Source organism: Arachis hypogaea, chromosome 13 (assembly GCF_003086295.3).
Source record: "Arachis hypogaea cultivar Tifrunner chromosome 13, arahy.Tifrunner.gnm2.J5K5, whole genome shotgun sequence".
NCBI lineage: Eukaryota > Viridiplantae > Streptophyta > Magnoliopsida > Fabales > Fabaceae > Arachis > Arachis hypogaea.
In genome coordinates, this window is record NC_092048.1 from 79,585,265 (window position 1) to 79,609,756 (window position 24,492).

Consider the following 24,492-nt stretch of genomic DNA (forward strand, 5'->3'; position numbering starts at 1 on the left):
AGAAGCATCTCCATCCCTGCCATTGGAGCAAACAACTTTGAGCTGAAACCTCAATTAGTTTCTCTGATGCAGCAGAACTGCAAGTTTCATGGACTTCCATCTGAAGATCCTTTTCAGCTTTTAACTGAATTCTTGCAGATCTGTGATACTGTTAACACCAATGGGGTTGATCTCGAGGTCTACAGGCTTATGCTTTTCCCGTTTGCTGTAAGAGACAGAGCTAGAGTGTGGTTGGACTCTCAACCTAAAGATAGCCTGAACTCTTGGGATAAGATGGTCACGGCTTTCTTAGCCATGTTCTTTCCTCCTCAAAAGCTTAGTAAGCTTAGAGTGGATATTCAAACCTTCAGACAAAAAGAAGGTGAATCCCTCTATGAAGCTTGGGAGAGATACAAGCAACTGACTAAAAAGTGTCCTTCTGACATGCTTTCAGAATGGACCATCATGGATATATTCTATGATGGTCTGTCTGAATTAGCTAAGATGTCATTGGATACTTATGCAGGTGGATCCATTCACCTAAAGAAAACGCCTGTAGAAGCTCAAGAACTCATTGACATGGTTGCTAACAACCAGTTCATGTACACTTCTGAGAGGAATCTTGTGAGTAATGGAACGCCTCAGAAGAAGGGAGTTCTTGAAATTGATACTCTGAATGCTATATTAGCTCAGAATAAAATATTGACTCAGCAAGTCAATATGATTTCTTAGAGTCTGAATGGAATGCAAGCTGCATCCAACAGTACTCAAGAGACATCTTCTGAGGAAGAAGCTTATGATTCTGAGAACCCTGCAATAGCAGAGGTGAATTACATGGGTGAACCCTATGGAAACACCTATAATCCCTCATGGAGAAATCACCCAAATCTCTCATGGAAGGATCAACAAAAGCCTCAACAAGGCTTTAATAATGGTGGAAGAAACAGGTTTAGCAATAGCAAGCCTTTTTCATCATCCACTCAGCAAAAGACAGAGAGTTCTGAGCAAAATCCATCTAGCTTGGCAAATATAGTCTCTCATCTATCTAAGGCCACTCTAAGTTTCATGAATGAAACAAGGTCCTCCATTAGAAATTTGGAAGCACAAGTGGGCCAGCTAAGTAAAAGGATCACTAAAATCCCTCCTAGTACTCTCCCAATCAATACAGAAGAAAATCCAAAAAGAGAGTGCAAGGCCATTGAATTGATCATCATGGCCAAACCTACAAGGGAGAGAGAGGACGTAAACCCCCGTGAGGAAAACCTCCTGGGACATCCAGAGATCAATAAGGAGTTTCCCTCTGAGGAACCAAAGGAATCTGAGGCTCATCTAGAAACCATAGAGATTCCATTGAACCTCCTTATGCCATTCATGAGCTCTGATGAGTATTCTTCTTCTGAAGAGAATGAAGATGTTACTGAAGAGCAAGTTGCCAAGTACCTTGGTGTTATCATGAAGCTGAATGCCAAATTATTTGGTAATGAGACTTGGGAAGATGAACCTCCCTTGCTTACCAATGAACTGAGTGATTTGGATCAACTGAGATTGCCTCAGAAGAAACAGGATCCTGGAAAGTTCTTAATACCTTGTACCATAGGCACCATGACCTTTGAGAAGGCTCTATGTGACCTTGGGTCAGGGATAAACCTCATGCCCCTCTCTGTAATGGAAAAATTGGGAATCTTTGAGGTGCAAGCTGCCAGAATCTCACTAGAGATGGCAGACAACTCAAGAAAATAGGCTTATGGATAAGTAGAGGATGTACTAGCAAAGGTTGAAGGCCTTTACATCCCTGCTGATTTCATAATCCTAGACACTGGAAAGGATGAGAATGAATCCATCATCCATGGAAGACCCTTCTTAGCCACAGCAAGAGCTGTGATTGATGTGGACAGAGGATAGTTGGTCCTTCAACTGAATGAAGACTACCTTGTGTTTAAAACTCAAGGATCTCCTTCTGTAACCATGGAGAGGAAGCATGACAAGCTTCTCTCAGTACAGAGTCAAACAAAGCCCCAACAACCAAACTCTAAGTTTGGTGTTGAACCCCCACAACCAAACTCTAAGTTTGGTGTTGAACCCCCACAACCAAATTCTTCACCACTCACATCCATCCTCTCTTTCCCAAAAACCCCACCTACCTTTAAATTCAAAATAATTTCCCTCCCAAACCCAACCCTAAATGGCCGAACCCTAACCCCTCTCCCCTCACTATATAAACCCCTCCATCCCTCCTTTGTTTCCACACAACACAACCCTTTCTTCTATACCCTGGCCGAATACACCCCCCTCACTCTCCTCCATATTTTCTCTTCTTCTACTTCTTTTCTTTCTTCTCTTGATCGAGGGCGAGCAATATTCTAAGTTTGGTGTGGTAAAAAGCATTGCTTTTTGTTTTTCTATAACCATTCATGGCACCAAAGGCCAGAGAAACCTCTAGAAAGAGGAAAGGGTCAAGAGTTCTATGCGAATGCATGGGTCAAGAGTTCTATGCAAATGCATGGGTCACTAGAAACCATGATCAAAGAGTGAACCCGAACCCAAAGAATTGGCTCACCATGGTTCGGGGGAAATACTTAGATTTCAGTCCGGAGAATGTATGGTTGGCGTTCAACCTACCAATGATGGAAGAGAACGCACGCCCCTACACTAGAAGAGTCAACTTTGATCAAAGGTTGGACCAAGTCCTCGTGGACATATGTGTGGAAGGAGCTCAATGGAAAATTGACTCAAGGGGCAAGCCGGTTCAACTAAGAAGGCTTGACCTCAAACCAGTGGCTAGAGGATGGTTGGAGTTCATTCAATGCTCAATCATTCCTACTAGCAACCGGTCTGAAGTTACTATAGACCGAGCCATCATGATCCATAGTATCATGATTGGGGAGGAAGTGGAAGTTCATGAGATTATACCTCAAGAACTCTACAAGGTGGCTGACAAGTCCTCCACTTTGGCAAGGTTAGCCTTTCCTCACCTTATTTGTCACCTCTGCAATTTGGCTGGAATTGACATAGAGGGGGACATCCTCATTGAAGAGGATAAGCCCATCACTAAGAAAAAGATGGAGCAAACAAGAGAGTATGGACCTCAACATGAGCATGAGAAAATTCCTCACCATGAAATCCCTGAGACGCCTCAAGGGATGCACTTTCCTCCACAGAATTTTTGGGAGCAAATCAACACCTCCCTAGGAGAATTAAGTTCCAACATGGGACAACTAAGGATGGAACATCAAGAGAACTCCATCATCCTTCATGAAATTAGAGAAGATCAAAGAGCAATGAGGGAGGAGCAACAAAGACAAGGAAGAGACATAGAAGAGCTCAAGGAAATCATTGGTTCCTCAAGAAGGAAACGCCACCATCACTAAGGTGGACTCATTCCTTGTTCTTAAATTTTCTGTTTTTCGTTTTTTATGTTAAATGTTTATCTATGTTTGTGTCTTATTATATGATCATTAGTATTTAAGTGTCTATGCCTTAAAGTTATGAATATGAATCCATCACCTCTCTTGAATGAAAAATGTTTTAATTACAAAAGAACAAGAAGTACATGGTTTTGAATTCATCCTTGAAACTAGTTTAATTATTTTGATGTGGTGACAATACTTTTTGTTTTTTGAATGAATGCTTGAACAGTGCATATGTCTTTTGAAGTTGTTGTTTAAGAATGTTAAATATGTTGGCTCTTGAAAGAATGATGACAAGGAGACATGTTATTTGATAATCTGAAAAATCATAAAAATGATTCTTGAAGCAAGAAAAAGCAGTGAATACAAAAGCTTGCAGAAAAAAAAAAGAGAAAAAGAAAAAGCAAGCAGAAAAAGCCAAAAGCTCTTTAAACCAAAAGGCAAAAGCAAAAAGCCAGTAGCCCTTAAAACCAAAAGGCAAGGGTAATAAAAAGGATCCAAGACTTTGAGCATCAGTGGATAGGAGGGCCTAAAGGAATAAAATCCTGGCCTAAGCGGCTAAACCAAGCTGTCCCTAACCATGTGCTTGTGGCGTGAAGGTGTCAAGTGAAAACTTGAGACTGAGCGGTTAAAGTCAAGGTCCAAAGCAAAAAAAAAGAGTGTTCTTAAGAACCCTGGACACCTATAATTGAGGACTTTAGCAAAGCTGAGTCACAATCTGAAAAGGTTCACCCAATTTTGTGTCTGTGGCATTTATGTATCCGGTGGTAATACTGGAAAACAAAGTGCTTAGGGCCACGGCCAAGACTCATAAAGTAGTTGTGTTCAAGAATCAACATACTGAACTAGGAGAATTAATAACACTATCTGAACTCTGAGTTCCTATAGATGCCAATCATTCTGAACCTCAATGGATAAAATGAGATGCCAAAACTATTCAAGAGGCAAAAAGCTACAAGTCCCGCTCATCTGATTGGAGCTAAGTTTCATTGATAGTTTGGAATTTATAGTATATTCTCTTCTTTTTATCCTATTTGATTTTCAATTGCTTGGGGACAAGCAACAATTTAAGTTTGGTGTTGTGATGAACGGATAATTTATACGCTTTTTGGCATTGTTTTTACATAGTTTTCAGTATAATTTAATTAGTTTTTAGTCTATTTTTATTAGATTTTAATTAAAATTCACATTTCTGGACTTTACTATGAGTTTGTGTGTTTTTCTGTGATTTCAGGTATTTTCTGGCTGAAATTGAGGGACCTGAGCAAAAATCAGATTCAGAGGTTGAAGAAGGACTGCAGATGCTGATGGATTCTGACCTCCCTGCACTCAAAGCAGATTTTCTGGAGCTACAGAACTCCAAATGGTGCGCTTCTAATTGAGTTGGAAAGTAGACATCCAGGACTTTCCAGCAATATATAATAGTCCATACTTTGCCCGAGTTTAGATGACGCAAACTGGCGTTGAACGCCAGTTCCATGTTGGAGTCTGGCATTCAGCGCCAGAAACAAGTTGCAAAGTGGAGTTCAACGCCAGAAACACGTTACAAACTGGCGTTCAACTCAAAAAATGACCTCTCCATGTGAAAGCTTCATGCTCAGCCCAAGTACACACCAAGTGGGACCCGGAAGTGGATTTCTACATCAATTACTTATTTCTGTAAACCCTAGTAACTAGTTTAGTATAAATAGGACTTTTTACTATTGTATTTACATCTTTAGTTTCATCTTTAGATCACGTTTGGGGGCTGGCCATTTGGCCATGCCTCAACCTCATCACTTATGTATTTTCAACGGTAGAGTTTCTACACACCATAGATTAAGGTGTGGAGCTCTGCTATTCCTCAAGGATTAATGCAAAGTATTACTATTTTTCTATTCAATTCAACTTATTCCACTTCTAAGATATTCATTCGCACTTTAATATGATGGATGTGATGATCGTGACAGTCATCATCATTCTCAACTTATGAACGCGTGCCTGACAACCACTTCTGTTCTACCTTAGACTGAATGGATATCTCTTGGATATCTAATACAGGGGACCGAGTCCGAGTTATTAGTGTCTTCGTGGTATAAGTTAGAACCCATTAATGGCCATTCCTGAGATCCGGAAAGTCTAAACCTTGTCTGTGGTATTCCGAGTAGGATCTGGGAAGGGATGGCTGTGACGAGCTTCAAACTCGCGAGTGCTGGCCATTCCTAGGACACGCTTTGATAAGGCACGCTTTCATGATTCTTTCTTCTATTCACCATTTTTTCACCTACAAGTAATCAAACCAACCAAACAAAGCATCACCAAATTCACAAGATCTCTACATTAATCATAAAATCAACTAATTCTAGCATGAATCCTATGATTTTGTGTTAAATAAATGATGGTTGATTGAATTGACATAACCATGCAAATCCACTCCAAATCACTTACTTATTATGCAAGAAAGTGCATAAAACCTAATGAAACAAGTGAAAAATACTTGAAAAGCTAGCATAAGATGACTTGTCATCAGTGCTCCTCATGGGCATTGAACGCCCACTCTGGCCTCCTCGTCTGGCATTCAATGCCAACAAAGTCTCTGCTCCAGGGTGTCTGTTTCCAGCTCTGACTGTTTCTATTTCTATTCTAACTACTGCACATGATCACAAACTTAAACAAATATGAAAATTAAATTGACATAACTTAAATAAACTTTTAAAGAAAAACAAGAAAATATTAATTATTTATGGGTTACCTCCCAACAAGCGCTTCTTTAACATCACTAGGTTGACAGTTAGCTCCTAACGGAGATGGATAGGGGCTTAGAATTTCGCCCCTTACAGTGAACTTCTTGCCTGTGCTCTCATGGATGAGCTCCACATGCTCTAGAGATAGGATCTTGTTCACTGTGTGTGGAATGATTGGGTTGTTAGTGAAGATAACTCTCATGCCAGGTGAGAGGCCTTTAGTGGGAATTTTCTTATCCCTCTAGCCTTTAGGTACTTTCTTCTTAGTACCTTTATTCTCAGTGCTTGATGATGGCTTCCCAACACCAAACTTAGAATTGGTGTCTGGGGGCTCTGTATAATTTTGCACTGAGAGAGAGGGTTAGAACACTAGGTGTTGCACAACTGTCTCTCTTTTGTCAAAGGGAGAGTTAGGGCTAGGCATCTTGAACAAAATGTGGATCAACTCTTCCTTTGCTACATCAATGATGGCATTGGCAGTGGCCAGGAAGGGTCTTCTAAGGATGATGAATTCATCCTCCTCCTTCCCAGTATCCAAGATTATAAAATTTACAGGGATGTAAAGGTTTTCAACCTTCACTAAGACATCCTCTACTAGACCATATGCCAATTTAATTGACTTGTCTGCCATCTCTAATGAGATTCTTGGAGCTTGTACCTCATAGATTCCCAGCCTCTCCATTGTAGAGAGTGGCATGAGGTTTATACTTGACCCTAGGTTACACAGAGCCTTCTCAAAGGTAATGGTGCCTATGGTGCAAGGAATTAGGAAGCGTCCAGGATCCGACAGCTTTTCAGGTAATTTCTACTGAACCAAGGCATTGAGTTCCTTGGTGAGCACTGGAGGTTTTTTCTCCAATGGTTGTATGCCAAACAACTTGGAATTCAGCTTCATGAGGACTACCAAGTACTGAGCAACTTGCTCTTCCCTAGTTTTGTAACAACCCTAGTTTTTGAAAATCAAATAATTAGTTATTTGTGATTTATTTTAAGAAAATTATTTTGCTAAAGGTAATTAAATGGAGTTTCATGATAATTGGAGTTTAAATTAATTAGAATTTTTATATAATCTTTATTGGATATTTGGTATAATTGAAATTATAATTTTGATAATTGAAAAATAAGAAGAATTGTATAATTTAATTTAAATAAATTCTATTTTAAATGAATTATGTTATTAATTTGAACTCTCAGAAATTATTTTATTAGAAATGATTAGATTGATATTTATAAATACATTAAGTTTAAGTCAATTAATATTTGTGTACAATTTTTATTATAATTAGTTATTTTATAAATTGAAATTAATGTTTTGGAGATAGAAAATTAATGAGAAGTTATATTATTTAATTTGAATAATTAATATTGAATTTAAACTATATTTTATAGAAATATAATTAACATGTTCATTTTATAATTTAAATTAAAAATAATTGATTGAACTTAGTAATATGTTGATAAATAATGTTCCTAAATATTTTTAATAGAGTATATTTGATTCTAAAATTACTCTACTATTCAATTTTATTAAAATATCTATTCATATCTATCCATATTACTTTATAAAATTCCTAATTCTTAAATTCCCAAATCAAACTCAGAAATACTAATTTTTCAAATTGAGAAACCCTAACCCTAATTTTTTCCATTTCCCCAGCCTTTGAACGCAGCCCACACCCCCCTTTCATCACTTTCAACGTGACACAACACACACAGAACCTACTAAAAAAAAAACACAGAGAGGAGAGAAAGGCTGAGCACCGCGAGGAAGAAGAAGAAGAGGAGAGGGAGAAGGGAGTCGCCGGCGAGGAGGGATGCCACCGCCGCCAACCTGTCGAGCTTCCTCTCATTGTGCGCCGTCGATTTCAAGTCTCTAATCCGCCAAGCACACCCTCTTGCCGTTGTCGTCGAACTCGTCACCGGAGCCATCGTCGCGCCAGTCGCTGCCGCTGTTGAAGATGGAGCCGTCACCGAAGCCCGTGTCACTGTCGTCCTTGCCAGCTCGCGAGAGAGAAGCACGATGTAGCTCCTTTGTTTCTGCTGCTCTGGTCTGCCAAGGAAGAAGCTCATGGATAGAGGATGGCCGACAGAGAGAGAGCATCGTTGAGTGAGGGAAGACACCGCTGTTACGCTTCACAGTCGTGGTGATGGAACCCGCATCGCTGTCACCCATGGCCGCCATTCTTACCGTCGTTCTGTTTGGGTTCTATTTTGAGCTGCGACGCCACTACCATCGGAAACCTTGATTGCCGCTGTCCCTACTGGTGGAGCCACAAACGTCACCGTTGGACAGAGGGGAGAGGAAGAGACGTGACACCACTGCCGCTGCTGGAACTGTTATTGTTGGTCTGGCCCTGCTCTGGCTCCACTCTGAATCGTTATCGTGCTGTTTGGCTGATGCTGAGACCTTTCACCATCAATGGAGCTGTCCAGAATCATCATGGTAGCTGCTAAGAGAGCAGAATTGATGTTAGAACTGCCAATGGAGCTGCTGGGTTTAGTGATTTTCGCGAGTTTCGACTTTGAAGTAGGGGATTTAACGTTTTTAATTTAGAATGCCCAACAAGTTATTTGAATAAGTGCAAATAGTTAACAATGGTTTAGAATTTCTTAATTGTCATGAACGACCTAAAATGCATTTGAAATTTGTTAGTTGTTGTGAATAATTTGAGCTGTGACTGGAATTAAATGTGGCTGTGAATTGTGATTCATTTGATAATACTTGTTAAATTGAAATTTGATGAGTTAACTATTGAAAAGTTGTCGTAATGATAATTGATGAGCTGAGTTAGATTTGTGTTTGGTTTGGGATTATTGTGATGATGGTTGAGGTTGTGAAATTTGGAGTGAGTTTGATGATGTGTTAGTGCTTCCATTGGATTATTGAATTCAGGTTAAGGCTGCGAATGTCTTTGGGCTTTGTTGTGAGTGTTTGAAGTTGTAATTGATATTGTTTTCTCTGATATGGATGGAATTGAGTTGAATTATAACTGTAGTTGGTGATTGATTTGATGATTGTGCGTATTGAATGTTGTAAGGGATAGAATAAATGGTGTTACTTTTGTTGCTGAGCTTGCTGGTGTGAGTTGATGAGTTATTGTGTGTTTGAATGATGATGAGTGTATATGGAAAGTTATGCTTGGCATAGTGTAGAAAAGAAAAGGTTTGATGATGCTTAAGTACTTGACATCGTGTGAATTATTGATTCTGGGTTCTTGGGCTGTGTTGGCAATGAAGACAATTTTGAATAACTGGAAAGAGGTTAAACGTGTGATTTTGGAAGGGTTATAAGTTCAAATGTGGTTTTTGATAAGTAAGGTTGTTGAAAATGCTTAAGGCAGAATTTCTGCATACATGACAGTAGAAAGAATCAATTTCTGGGAGCATCCCAGGTCATATACTTGAATGAAACTATTTTTGCATGAAACTTTACTGTGTTTTGAGCATCTCATAAAAACTTCAGAATTTATTGATGAGTATTTTGGGAGAAATGAATTTTTGAAGATTGATGGTTTCTGCAGAAAATTCTGTTTCTTTACTACAGAAGCACCAACTTCCAACTCACTTAACTTTCAATTCTGGTAAGTATTTGAGCTGAAACCAACGGCATTTTTAAGCTTCCTGTGTCCACAATCTTCATTTTAAATTTTATGTCAATATCCTATTTAACCAAGTAGATATGTTGAAATGAGTATGGATAACTCACTGGATTTTGGAAACCGAATTCTAAAAGGCCTGGCTGTGTTTCTCACTTCATAACTTTTTTGTATGACATGGTATTAATCTGGAATTTGATTCAATAAAAAGCTAAAAGAGTCTTGTTTGAGGTCGTGAATTTTGAAAGGCATTGGGTGAAAACTGGATTTTTAAGGAATTTATCAAACTTACTACTTGCTGCTGTTTTTCTGCATCTTCTTAGGAAACAATAACAGAATTTTAAGAGAGATGGTACAAGTTTTTTTATTGTGACCAAATTACCTCAACACCAAGTTTCTTGGAATACTAGTTTATTGAGTTTAATTTTGAAAGAATTCTATGATAAGTGAAAGTTAGTTACGAATTGATGAGGTGAAAGTTGAATTGATGGGTTATGTGGGAATTGTGGGTTATGACTGAACTGTTGGCTATTGTAAATTGTGAATTTTCTGACTGATTTGAGAACCTCTTATTTGGTAATTGTTGAGGAAAGGGGGAGATTTGTTGAGAAAGAGGGAACCCGTAAGGGTGGCTAAGTCCGAGTTTTAGGGGAGGTGCTGTCGAAATTTTATAAAATTTGAAGTTTTATTTGAAAAGTTATTTTAGAAGATTTGGATTTGGAAAATGATATAATTTAAGTGTTATTTAGTTAAGAAAAGAATTATTCTATTTTGAAGTCGATTTACCAAGAAAAGGCTTATACTTTCAAAATAAATTATTTAAGAAAGAAACCATGTTTTGAGATTGAATTAATATGAAAAGAATTATGTTTTGGGTTTGAAATAAAGGATTGCTGTTTAGAAGTTTGATGAACTTATAATATTTGATTTTGAATAGTAAAGAGAGATGATTTTTGAATCTTTGGGAAATTAGTAAACTTGAAAAAAAGAGTTTTATTTGATTACTTCTAATGAAAGGTTATGTTTTGAAAAGTGTTTAATGCATTTAAAATAAATGATTTTCTTGAGTCTTTGATATAGAATTAAAATGAAAGATAGTTTTAAAGTTGGCTTTACTCAAGATTGCTAAAGTAGAGATTATGACTGGCTTGATGGTTAAGATTTTTATGGATAAATGCCTGAGAAAGTTAAGAAAGGTTTAAAGAAAAATGTTAAGAACTCAAGGGGAAAAAGAGAATGACGAATTGATATGTGGATTGTTGCGTTTTAGAAAGGATAATGAAAAGTGATAAAAGGCGGAAAAAACCCCACGAACTGTTAGTTGTTTAACTACGAGGAAAAGCCCACGAATTGATAATTGGTTAAAATCGGGAAGTACCCACAAACTGAATGATCATTGATCTCGGAGAAACCTATAGATTGTTATTTGTTTTATATGCGGGAAAAACCCACGGACTGATAATCATTGATTACGGGAATAACCCATGAATTGTTGTATGTTGATCTCGAGTATAGCCCATGAACTGAAGATCATTGTTTGCTGTGTCTTGATCTCGGGTATAACCCACAAACTGAAGATCACTATGTTATTGTGTATTGATCTCGGGTATAACCCACGAACTGAAGATCTCTGTTTTGTTTGTGAATTGATCTCGGGGACGCCCACGAACTGAGGATCACTGTTTCCCCTTGTGCGTATATAATGGGGTCGGGCTTCGCGCCGACTGCCGGTAGTCACGAAGGAGTGGTATTCTTACCACCGACACATATGCACTAAGGACACAAAGGGAAGCCATATCTGGGACTTGTTCCTAGGTAATGTCGGGCTGCAGGGTGTAAACCGACACGTGAGCTCATGGCCTGCTTAGGACAGACATGCATCATAGTAGTTGTGCATTTGCATTTGGTTGTGTTTGCTTGTATTACTTCTCTATGATTGTGTTGCTTGTTATATTGTGATTTGTTTGTGTGTTGAATTGAGTTTCTTCTTGTGCTAGTAGTCTGTGAATAGAGATGATTAATAATTGTTTGTTGTGACTGAGAATCAATTATGTGGCTGAAAGATATTTGATATGACAAATTTTGTGATTGAGATCTGTTTTGGGTTTAGGAATTTAAAGAAAGTAATTATTTATCTAAAGTAAGACTAAAAAGTATTTCAAAGGGTTTGACGAAGAGGGTTTATTAAGCAAAGTTAATTATTTGCATGTTAATCATTACTTTTACGGCATTCCCATTCCCTACTGAGAACGTGTGGTTTGTTCTCACCCCAAAATCTTCCACCCTTTCAGTGACACAGGTTCGAAGACTCAGTTTGAAGCTGTGGGCGATTATAGTATTTATTTATGAGATAAGTTTTTGAGTTAGGTTATTTTCATAGAATTCCCTCGCCCTTGTTACTTTAGTTTTTATTTTATGCAGAGGGATAGGAGTTGTACCTGAATTTTATTTAAATTCTTTTGTATAATATTACTATTATTAATAATTATGTGATTATTATTACTTGGTGATGTCTGCTATATGATTTTAATTAATAAAAACAAAAATTTCTGGTATTTTTACTAAAATTGAATCGCGATATCGAACTAAAGGCTTAATAGTAAATAGTTAATAAGGAAAACAGGTCAGTAACGCCTTACTTTTGGTACGATCATGATGTATTGGAAGTTGGGTCGTTACAAGTTTCCTCTTCCTCATCAGAGGAGGAGTGATCCTCATAATTCATGATTTGCAACAAGGCATTCAAGGGAACCTTTATAGTTTCCTCATGATCCTTAGCTGCCTTAAGTTCTTCAATAAGGAAGCCTTGAGTGGGTGTTGAACACCCAGCAGCCCTATTACTGGCATTCAATGCCAGCTTTTGTACCTCTTTGGGCATTGAACGCCCAGTGATGGTACCTCTATGGGCGTTGATCGCCTAGTAAAGACGTCCTTATTGGCGTTCAACACCAGAAATGGCTCATCCTTGGGCATTGAATGCCCAATAAGGACTTCGTTACCGGTGTTCAACTCCAGAGACTCCTCTTCAGATTCGGCCTCAGCTTCTACAGTGATAGCCTTGCACTCTTCTCTTGGGTTTACTTCAATGTTACTAGGAAGAGTGTTGGGAGGGGTCTCATGGATTCTCTTGCTCAGCTGACCAACTTGCACGTCTAGATTTCTGATGGAGGACCTAGTTTCCATTATGAAACTGTGAGCGGCTTTAGAGAGTTCAGAGACTATGGTTGCTAAGTCAGAAAGGCTCTGCTTAGAAGTCTCCATATTTTGATGAGAATAAGGGAATGGTGGTTGATAAACCCATATTTTATGATATATTTTGTGCCTAATTTAAGTGATTTATTCAATCCTTCACTCACTTATTCATATAAATTGCATAGTTTTACTTTCCCTTCCTTATTATGTGATGTATGTGAAAAACATGTTTTCTATGCTTTAAAAATAATTATTTTAATTACCCTTTACCTCCATTCGATGTCGTGATTCGTGTGTTGAGTAGTTTCAGATCTTCTAAGGCAGGAATGACTTAAATGATGGAAAGGAAATGGTGGACGAAATTGTGATCACATTAATGTAGTACTCTTTGTTATTGTATGGAATCATTATTATGGCTCTTTACTATGTGTGGACACAACTCCGTTCAACTAACCAGCAAGTGTACTGGGTCGTCCAAGTAATAAACCTTACGTGAGTAAGGGTCGATCCCACAGAGATTGTTGGCTTGAAGCAAGCTATGGTCACCTTGTAAATCTCAGTCAGGCGGATTTAAACATGATATTTTATTAGATTAAAATAAACAATAAAAGGGATAGAGGTACTTATGTAGATTCATTGGCAGGAATTTCAGATAAGCGAATGGAGATGCTTTTCGTTCCTCTGAACCTCTGCTTTCCTGCTATCTTCATCCAATCAGTCTTACTCATTTCCATGGCTGGCTGTATGCAAGGGCATCACCGTTGTCAGTGGCTACATCCCCTCCTCTCAGTGAATAATATGCTCACGCACCCTGTCACGGCACGGCTATTCATCTGTCGGTTCCCGATCATGCTGGAATAGGATTTACCCTCCTTTTGCGTCTGTCACTAACGCCCAACAATCGCGAGTTTGAAGCTCGTCACAGTCATTCAATCATTGAATCCTACTCAGAATACCACAGACAAGGTTTAGACCTTCCGGATTCTCTTGAATGCCGCCATCATTCTAGCTTACGCCACGAAAATTCTGGTTAGGAGATCTAAGAGATACTCATTCTAGCTTAATTCATGTAGAACGGAAGTATTTGTCAGGCACGCGTTCATAGGGGAGAATGGTGATGAGCGTCACACATAATCATCACCTTCATCACGTTCTTGGGTGCGAATGGATATCTTAGAAACGAAATAAGATGAATTGAATAGAAAACAGTAGTACTTGCATTAATCTTTGAGGAACAGCAGAGCTCCACACCTTAATCTATGGAGTGTAGAAACTCTACCGTTGAAAATACATAAGTGAAGGTCCAGGCATGGCCGAGATGGCCAGCCCCTATGGTCTAAGAATAATGCGTTCCAAGATGTCTAATACAATAGTAAGAGGTCCTATTTATAATAAACTAGTCACTAGGGTTTACATGAGTAAGTAATTGATGTATAAATCCACTTCCGGGGCCCACTTGGTGTGTGTTTGGGCTGAGCTTAAGTGTAGCACGTGCAGAGGCCATTTGTGGAGTTGAACGCCAGTTTCTGTGCCAGTTTGGGCGTTCAACTCTAGTTTTGGATCCTAATCTGGCGCTGGACGCCAGATTTGGGCAGAAGGCTGGCGTTGAACGCCAGTTTACGTCATCAATTCTTTGCCAAAGTATGGACTATTATACATTTCTGGAAAGCCCTGGATGTCTACTTTCCAACGCAATTAGAAGCGCGCCATTTCGAGTTCTATAGCTCCAGAAAATCCACTTTGAGTGCAGTGAGGTCAGAATCCAACAGCATCAGCAGTCCTTTTTCAACCTCTGAATCTGATTTCTGCTCAAGTCCCTCAATTTCAGCCAGAAAATACCTGAAATCACAGAAAAACACACAAACTCATAGTAAAGTCCAGAAATGTGAATTTAACATAAAATCTATTAAAAACATCCCTAAAAGTAACTAGATCCTACTAAAAACATACTAAAAACAATGTCAAAAAGCGTATAAATTATCCGCTCATCAGGAAACATACAAAATTGGAAGGAAAGCATAAAACGGAGTTTTTGAAGAAACTGGCAGTGACGCGATCGCATGGACGACGCGGCTGCATGTCAGCGGACGCATGACTAAAGCGAAACGCATATGTTTTGAAAAGTGTTTAATGCATTTAAAATAAATGATTTTCTTGAGTCTTTGATATAGAATTAAAATGACGCGGACGCATGACTAAAGCGAGACGCATATGACGCGGACGCATGACTAAAGCGACCGTGTGGCAAGGAAAACTCCAAATGACGTGATCGCGTGACCCACGTGGACGCGTGACAGAGGCTACGCACCAGAAAGTACAGAAAATGCTCCCAGCGATTTCTGAAACCCTTTTTGGCACAAATCCAAGTCCAGAAGGCACAGATCAGAGGTTATAAAGTGAGGGAATGCATTCATTCAAAGAGAGTCTCCAATTAGTTACTTTTCATGAATTAGATGTAGTTTTGAGGGAGAGGTTCTCTCCTCTCTCTTTTAGGATTTAGAATTAGGATTTCTTTTGCTTTCAGGATTATCTCTTTATCAGGTTCAACATTCCTTTTTATTTATCTTCTCAATTTAATTTACGAATTCTTCTATGTTACAGATTATTCTTTGAATTAATGTTATTTGAGGTATTTCAGTTTATTATTGCTCTCTTTTATTTATGTTACTGTTGCTTCCAATCTGAAGACATTTTTATTCCAGTAGATTTACTTTTCCCCTTTGGTCTTGGTTAAGAAATCAGAAACTCAGGAGTTATCAAACTCAACATGATCGATAATTGCTATCTTTGCTAATTGAATTGAACTTCAATAATCCCAATCTTTCCTCAGGGATTAACTAGGATTTGAAGACCAACACAATTAGTCACTTGACCTTTCTTTACTTTAAGTAAAGGCTAACTAAGTGGAATTGAGATTCAATCTTCATCATCATTGATAAGGATAACTAAGATAGGACTTCCAATTTCTCATACCTTGCCAAAAGTTTATTTTACAGTTATTTATTTATTTTACAGTCTTTTACTTATTTTAATTGCAATTTAAATTACTTGATCCTCATCTTCAAAACCCCGATTTACAATCTCCATAACCAATAAAAAGAACATACTTCCCTGTAGTTCCTTGAAAAGACGACTCGAGGTTTAAATACTTCGGTTATCAATTTTTAAGGGGTTTGTTACTTGTGACAACCAAAACGTTTGTACGAAAGGATTTCTGTTGGTTTAGAAACTATATCTACAATGCGACTATTTTTATAAAATTCTTTACTAGCAAAAATCTTAACATCAAAAAATGGCGCCGTTGCCGGGGAACTACAATCGTGTGCCTTATTATTGGTTGTTGTAAATATTTTTCTTTTACTTGTTTATTTGTCTTTATTTTCTCCTTTTATTTCCATTAGTTACTATGAATTCTCACTCCTTTCGCTTTGATTTTGGTTCTAATATTGTTGAAAGGAGTAAAAGTTATAATAGGAACATGCATCAAGGTCAGAGCAATCAAAGATGGATGGAGCCAAGAGGATCTGATCAACCCTTTAGGCAACAACACCCTCCAAGATATCATAGACAAGGACCATTCTATAATACATACCAAGCCAATAGACATGGTGGACAACCTTGTAGTTACCAACAAGCCCCACCCTGTGCTTATAGGCCATCCTCTCAACATAACTTCGAACCACCACACTCACAAGCTCCTTTTCACCATTCACCACCATATGATCCTCATTTACCCCAATTCCAATCCAATTACTCCCAAACACCACCACTTCCCCATGTACCATGTCCAAATCTATCACCCCAAGAATCAGAGGTTCACCTCAAGGAAACAGTAGATCAACTCCAAACAACCCTTCATCAACTGGAGCAAGCTGTAAGTCAATTATCTTCTAGACGTTCGAACATTCAAGGACCTCCCACAGCCCCATGTGGACAATCTAAAGAAGAACGTAGCATGAAGGAGATACTAGAAACTCCAGTGGACAGAACAGGGCATGACTTCGTACTGGAACAAGTAGAGGAAGTTGTCATTGTAAACGAAGAAGAGTTGGTTGAAGACTTAGGAGACGCTGAACTTCCATGGGAATCCAGAGTTATGGAGAATTCTGTCAAAAATATTCCAATTGATGCTAAGGAGGATAGTGCACAACTCCCAAAATAAGTCTTTTATGAAGAACTAGACGGAATAATCCATGAAGTAAGTTTCCTTGACGATGATAATCTGAAGTCAAGTTCTCCCAATAATGAACTTGCATCAGCAAGTGAATCCTCTGAGATCGAAGAATCTTTCCCAAATGAATACGAAGATGATGCGGAGGTAGATTTATCTCAACCTCCCGTTTATGACTTAAGGGACGAGGAAGACATAGAAAGCTTTGATCAAAACATGGATGCAATTGAAGAAGTATGCAAGGAAGTGAAGAAATTCACCACAGAGCACAAGGGATTAGAACTTACAGAACCACTGAAAACACCTATCCCAAGGCCATTACCACCCAATACAAGCTTCAAGTGGGTACAATCCTTAACCTTTAGCTTTATTTTTCCACTTGAATATGGTTTGCTTGAAACAGATGGCCAGCTTAGAGCTCTCTGCGGCTTTAAGAGTAAGAGGGAAATGGCTCGCACTCAGAGCTTGTGCACAAGGTTCAATAAGGTTCCACGCTTCTAATCGAAATGCATGGATTGGCATCATGATCAATCGAATGGAACTCGGAAAACGTTTGGTCATCGTGGTGAGAATATAATTTTTAAACCGTCCGGATGGAAAAATATAGATCAAGATGGAGGCGGATTTAAAAGCAAAGTTTGGGATCCTGGAATCTATTCTGACATTCGTCACTCCGGGAGCCTGACAATCTGCTTGAAGATACTCAGAAGCTTTACGTGCCTAGTTTAGGACCCCGGAGGCTGTTGGCATTCCAAAAATTGGTGGAGATTTCTAGACGAATTTAAGCGCAAGCCGCCATAACAGGAAGCTCATCCAATGTCCAACTTAAGGACTTTAACTAAAAGTGCTAGGTGGCAGACAACCCACCATGGTATGGTCGTTTCTTTTTCAGTTTTATTCCATTTTATTTATTTTTGTTTTCCTTTTCAATTGAACCTGAATATTATTCATTCGCACTGCATACTGCATAATTGCATACCTGCATAAAAAAAAAGAGTAGGCGTGCGACGCGACCGCATCACGCATGCGATCGCGTTAGTTGCGAAAAACAACCCCCACGCGTCTGCGTCATTCACGCGGCCGCGTGACCTGGAAATCGGCGTAAGTATCCAACGCCCAGAAAGTTGGGCTGGAATCGTGCGACTGTTGTGCGTTTCTCATAAAATGACCTACGCGATCGCGTCCCTGACGCGACCGCATCACTTGCACAAAACCAATCCCACGCGACAGCGTGAGCGACGCGATCGCGTCGCATGGATTGCACAACACCCCAGAGGAAACAGAAAGTTGCGCTGAAACGACGCTGGAATTGTGCGCTTCACACGATTTCCAGCGACACGATCGCCTGCCTCACGCGATCGCGTCATTCATTATTTACCCATTCCATGCGATCGCATCACTCATGCGATCACATCGGTCGCCATCTCTGGCGTATATTTTTTGGTGAACCACTACAGACTCTTTTTACTTTATTATTTTTCTGTATTTTTCTCTTTATTTTTATTTTTATTTTTATTTTCTCAGTACTTATACATTGCTATATCCATGTATTATTACTATATTTCTGCATGATGCACTTTAGTTCATATTATAGCCATTTAGTTTAGTTGTAATTCTAATTTATTAGTTATAGAAAATGTGGATTAATTAGTATAGTTTACCCTTTTTAGCATAAGATAACTTAGTTTAAATTAAAAATATAAAAAGGAAGTAAACTGGAGACTTTGACAGAATAAAAACAACCCACACCTTATGTATATAGCATTACATGCTAGTTAGTTAACAACATTTCATCAAGGAGAAACACTAGAACTTTAAAGCCACCTTAAGATTTACATTGAGAATAATTGGGAACTCTTAATTTTTTCTTGCTTGACATATATAACTGATATATGATTTTTGAGATTAGAGAACATACAGCCTGTGAGTTTCGAGCTTAATTGCATGGTTACATTTAAACCATAATATTTTATTCCTGTGTGTTCCGCCCTTCTTATTTATTCTGGTGTTCTTTACTTTGTTTTAATCTATATGTCCGATTATAGAATATAGATACATACCAAGAAAGTGATTGAGACCATTGTTTGATTCTAGCTCACTATTCCCAAATCAGCCTACCTTTTACATCACCCTTGTTAGCCCCCTTGAGCCTTTAATTCCCCTATTGTTTTATAACCACATTAATAGCCTTAAACAGAAAAACAAAATAAAAATCCCAAGTTGAATCCTTGGTTAGCTTAAGATAGAAAGTGTGTATTGTTTAAGTGTGGGAAACCTATTGGGAACATGGATGATAAAAACAAAGGGTAGAAAGTTAAAAAGAATAAAATAATTCAAAATAAAAATTTTGGGAAGCATGCTCATGTGAAATCAAAATAATTGAATTACCAGTTTAAAAAAAAATTAAAATATGAGCATGTAACATAAAAAGTGGAAAAATATGGGAAAATAGGTAAAGAAGCTTTGCTTTACGAAATATGTATGTTAGGTGAGATCTTAGACTAATCAAGGATTCACTTATTAGCTCACTTAGCCTTATACATATACCTTTACCTTTACCTTGGCCCCATTACAACCTTAATTAAAGACCTCATGAGTTTTGTATGCCTATATTCTATAATTGTTGATTGGTTAGATGAAGAACAAAGTTATAGAAAGTAAGGATAAAAAGAAGAATATAGTGATTAACCCAATAAACATTGAGTGACTAGAGAGTAAACACAAAATCCAGTGAGGGTTCAATAGCTCATCAACATATATCTCTGCTTAAATTGATAATTGTCTTGCAAGTCTGTAAAATATTTTTCTTTCCCATCTCAATTGTAAAAGTGCTTTACCATTATCTAAGGTTTGGCTATGTATATATGATTCCTTGAGAATGTGAATTAATTTAACTACATGTAAGTTTTATATACAAGTGAATAAAAATTAGAATTGCATGATTCATTTAAGTAGTTGCATTTAGAATAGATTGCATTGCATGAGATTCCACCACTTCAACCTTACCTTACTCTTTATCTTGGATTTAGCATGAGGACATGCTATTGTTTAAGTGTGGGGTGGTTGATAAACCCATATTTTATGATATATTTTGTGCCTAATTTAAGTGATTTATTCAATCCTTCACTCACTTATTCATATAAATTGCATGGTTTTACTTTCCCTTCCTTATTATGTGATGTATGTGAAAAACATGTTTCCTATGCTTTAAAAATAATTATTTTAATTACCCTTTACCTCCATTCGATGCCGTGATTCGTGTGTTGAGTAGTTTCAGATCTTCTAAGGCAGGAATGACTTAAAGGATGGAAAGGAAACATACAAAATTGGAAGGAAAGCATAAAACGGAGTTTTTGAAGAAACTGGCAGTGACGCGATCGCATGGACGACGCGGCCGCATGCCCGCGCAAAATGGTAGTGACGCGACCACGTCATTGACGCGGACGCATGACTGAAGCGACTGCGTGGCAAGGAAAACTCCAAATGACGCGACCGCGTGGACGCGTGACAGAGGATACGCACCAGAAATTACAGAAAATGCTCCCAGCGATTTCTGAAACCCTTTTTGGCCCAAATCCAAGTCCAGAAGGCACAGATCAGAGGTTATGAAGTGAGGGAATGCATCCATTCAAAGAGAGTCTCCAATTAGTTACTTTTCATGAATTAGATGTAGTTTTGAGGGAGAGGTTCTCTCCTATCTCTTTTAGGATTTAGAATTAGGATTTCTTTTGCTTTCAGGATTATCTCTTTATCAGTTTCAACATTCCTTTTTATTTATCTTCTCAATTTAATTTACGAATTCTTCAATGTTACAGATTATTCTTTGAATTAATGTTATTTGAGGTATTTCAGTTTATTATTGCTCTCTTTTATTTATGTTACTGTTGCTTCCAATCTGAAGACATTTTTATTCCAGTAGATTTGCTTTTCCCCTTTGGTCTTGGTTAAGAAATCAGTAACTCAGGAGTTATCAAACTCAACATGATCGATAATTATATTGGCTATATTTGCTAATTGAATTGAACTTCAATAATCCCAATCATTCCTCAGGGATTAACTAGGATTTGAAGACCAACACAATTAGTCACTTGACCTTTCTTTACTTTAAGTAAAGGCTAACTAAGTGGAATTGAGATTCAATCTTCATCATCATTGATAAGGATAACTAGGATAGGACTTCCAATTTCTCATACTTTGCCAAAAGTTTATTTTACAATTATTTATTTATTTTACAGTCTTTTACTTATTTTAATTGCAATTTAAATTACTTGATCCTCATCTTCAAAACCCCGATTTACAATCTTCATAACCAATAATAAGAACATACTTTCCTGCAGTTCCTTGAGAAGACGACCCGAGGTTTAAATACTTTGGTTATCAATTTTTAAGGGGTTTGTTACTAGTGACAACCAAAACGTTTGTACGAAGGGATTTTTGTTGGTTTAGAAGCTATATATACAACGCAACTATTTTTATAAAATTCTTTACTAGCAAAAACCATAACATCAGTGGTCTATTGTTGAACCTATTCTGGGTTCTTCCACCTTGATTATTGTTGAAGCCTTGCGGAGGCTTCTGTTGATCCTTCCATGAGAGGTTAGGATGATTCCTACATGAGGAGTTGTAGGTGTTTCCATAGGGTTCTTGATGAATGGAGTTTTGACGGTTTAGAATTTCACAAATGAAATCTCGTTGCTAGTATAGTTTCTAAACCAACAAAGAATCCTCTCATACAAAAATTTGTTTGTCACTAAAGCAAATCCAATAAAAATAAACCGAAGTATTTAAACCTCAGGTCGTCTCTCAAGGAATTGCAGGGAAGTGTACTTATAATTGGTTATGGAAAAGTATCTTTTTGGGTTTTTAAAATGTGGAACAAGGAATGTAAATAGCAAGGAAATAATAATAACGACTAAGAAAAGTCCTAGCAAGGATTGATAATTAGAAGTTCTATCCTCATTATCATCCTCAATTGTGACATCAATTGTCCATTGCTCCCACTTAGTCAACCTCTAACTATGAAGGTAAGTCAAGTGGATAAATCAACTTGATTCCTCAAGTCCTAGTCAACTCGTATGGACAGATTAGAGTTTGTGGAATTCAAATCAACTAGCAACTTTCAATTATTAATCAACAAGGGAGTTTGATAACTTAAGAGTCTCCAATTACTCAATTCAAGCTAAGAATATAAAAATCTAACGTAAAAGCCTCCCAAGAATTTTATCAAACACTTGGAAGGCACAATATAAAAACATAGAAAACTAGCAAGGAATATTAAATCTAAACAACCAATTGCAAACATCAATGACTAACAAATAATAGAAGAAGCAATAAATATTAAATACCTCAAATTGGATTAAATAGAAAATCAAATCTAACATGAGAATTCATAAACTAAATTGGCAACATAAAGAAATCAACAAGGGAATTAAATAGACTAGAATGCTAAGACTAATAAAAGTAGAAGAGAAACTAATTAAGCTAAGATAGAAATCTGAAATTGGGAAGAATTAAACCTAAGAACCCTAAAACCTAGAGAGAGGAGAGAGCCTCTCTCTTTATAAAACTACATCTTAACCTAAAATTATGTGAATGAATCTTGTATCCATGATTCCCCCACCCTGCAGCCTCTAATCTATGTTTTTCGGGCTTGCAACTGGGCCAAAAGCAGCCCAGAAATCGCCCCCAGTGATTTCTGATACGTCCAGCACGTGGCTCTGTCACGCTGATAAATCACTATTTCATGGTTTATCTTATGCTCAATTGAGTGGTTTTCATCAACTCTTTACCCACTTAATCATACTATTTGGATGGTTTTATATTTTCCTTCCTGATTTTGTGCTATGACTGAAAACATGTTTCTTTGGTCTTAATTTGCTAATATTAATCCTCTCTTATTACCATTAGATGACTTGATATGTGTGTTAAGTGTTTTCAGAGATTACAGGGCAGGAATGGCTTGGAGGATGGAATGGAAGCATGCAAAAGTGGAAGGAATACAAGAAGTTGAGGGAACTGCAAAGCTGTCCAGCCTGACCTCTTCGCACTAAAACGGTCATAACTTGAGCTACAGAGGTCCAAACCATGTGGTTTTAGTTGCGTTGGAAAGCTAACGTCCAGGGCTTTGATTTGATATATAATATGCTATAGTTTCCCTGAAGCTAGGCGATGCGAACGTGCGCTCTTTGCGGATGCGTCGCATTGACGAAAATCAGCGTGGCAGATTTCTTCTCCAACGATTTCTGGGCTATTTTCGACATAGTTTGCGGCCCAGAAAACACAGATTAGAGGCTATAAAGTGGGAGAATCCATTCATTCATGGGACAACATTCACATACAACATTCCTTCATAATTTTTAGGATTAAATGTAGTTTTTAGAGAGAGAGGTTCTCTCCTCTCTCTTAGAATTTAGGATTAGGATTCCTCTTAAAGGAAATAGGATTTCATCTTCTTCAATTACAGGTTCAATGTTCTTTTTATTTATTTTCTCAATTTAATTTATGAATATCCATGTTAGATTTGATTTCTTTTATTAATGCGATTTGAGGTATTTTCAGATTTAATTTTGCTTTGCTTTATTTATATGGATGCTTTCAATTTAATTTAGATATTTTCTTCCTTTTGACTTTGGTTAAATAATTGGTGACGCTAGAGTTATCAAACTCGAGGTGTTGACTGAAAATTGAAATTCTTCAAGAATTAAATTGAGTTCCAATAACTCTAGCCTTTCCAAGGAAAGACTAGGACTTTCGGATTCAAATCAATTCATCCACTTAACTTACCTTCATAGTTAAAGGTTAACTCACCTTCAAATCAATTGCAAGCGTGTGCCTTATTATTAGTTATTGTAAATATTTACTTTTAAATTGATTTTTTCGAAAAAAAAAATTCAAATTTTTATTTTAAAATTTTTATCTTATCTTGTCTTAGTTTTAAATTTCAAAATTCAAAATTCAAAATCCAAAGTTTAAATTTAAAATTTTAAAAATCAAACCTTTTCAAAATTTATACATTTTTCAAAAATTCAAAATTTCAAAATTTAATTTTCAATTTCAAAATTTAAATTTCAAAAACCTTTTATTTGCTTTATTTACTTTATTTTATTTTATTTTATTTTGCTTGTTTATTTGTTTTTATTTTTGTTTTTAATTTTTATTAGCTATTATGAGTTCTCACCCCCATCGCTTTGAGTTTGGTCCCAATGCTGTTGCAAGGAATGGAAATTATTACAGGAACATGTATCAAGGTCAAAACAATCAGAGATGGAAGGAGCCACGAGGATCTGATAAACCCTTTCGGCAACATCACCTTCCAAGATACCATGGACAATGACCATCCTACAATGCATGCCAAGACAATAGATATGGTGGACCCCCTTGTAGCTACCAGCAAGCTCCATCATATGCCAATGAACCACCTCCTC

At 37.4% G+C, this 24,492-nt stretch overlaps 1 non-coding gene across 1 annotated transcript; it reads right to left on the minus strand.

Moving 5' to 3' along the window:
* Nucleotides 1–321: 321 nt before the first annotated feature.
* Nucleotides 322–429, minus strand: LOC112738552 (small nucleolar RNA R71). The gene has a single exon (XR_003169507.1). It is a non-coding gene; the product is annotated as a small nucleolar RNA R71 (small nucleolar RNA).
* Between the last annotated feature and the right edge of the window lie 24,063 nt (nucleotides 430–24,492).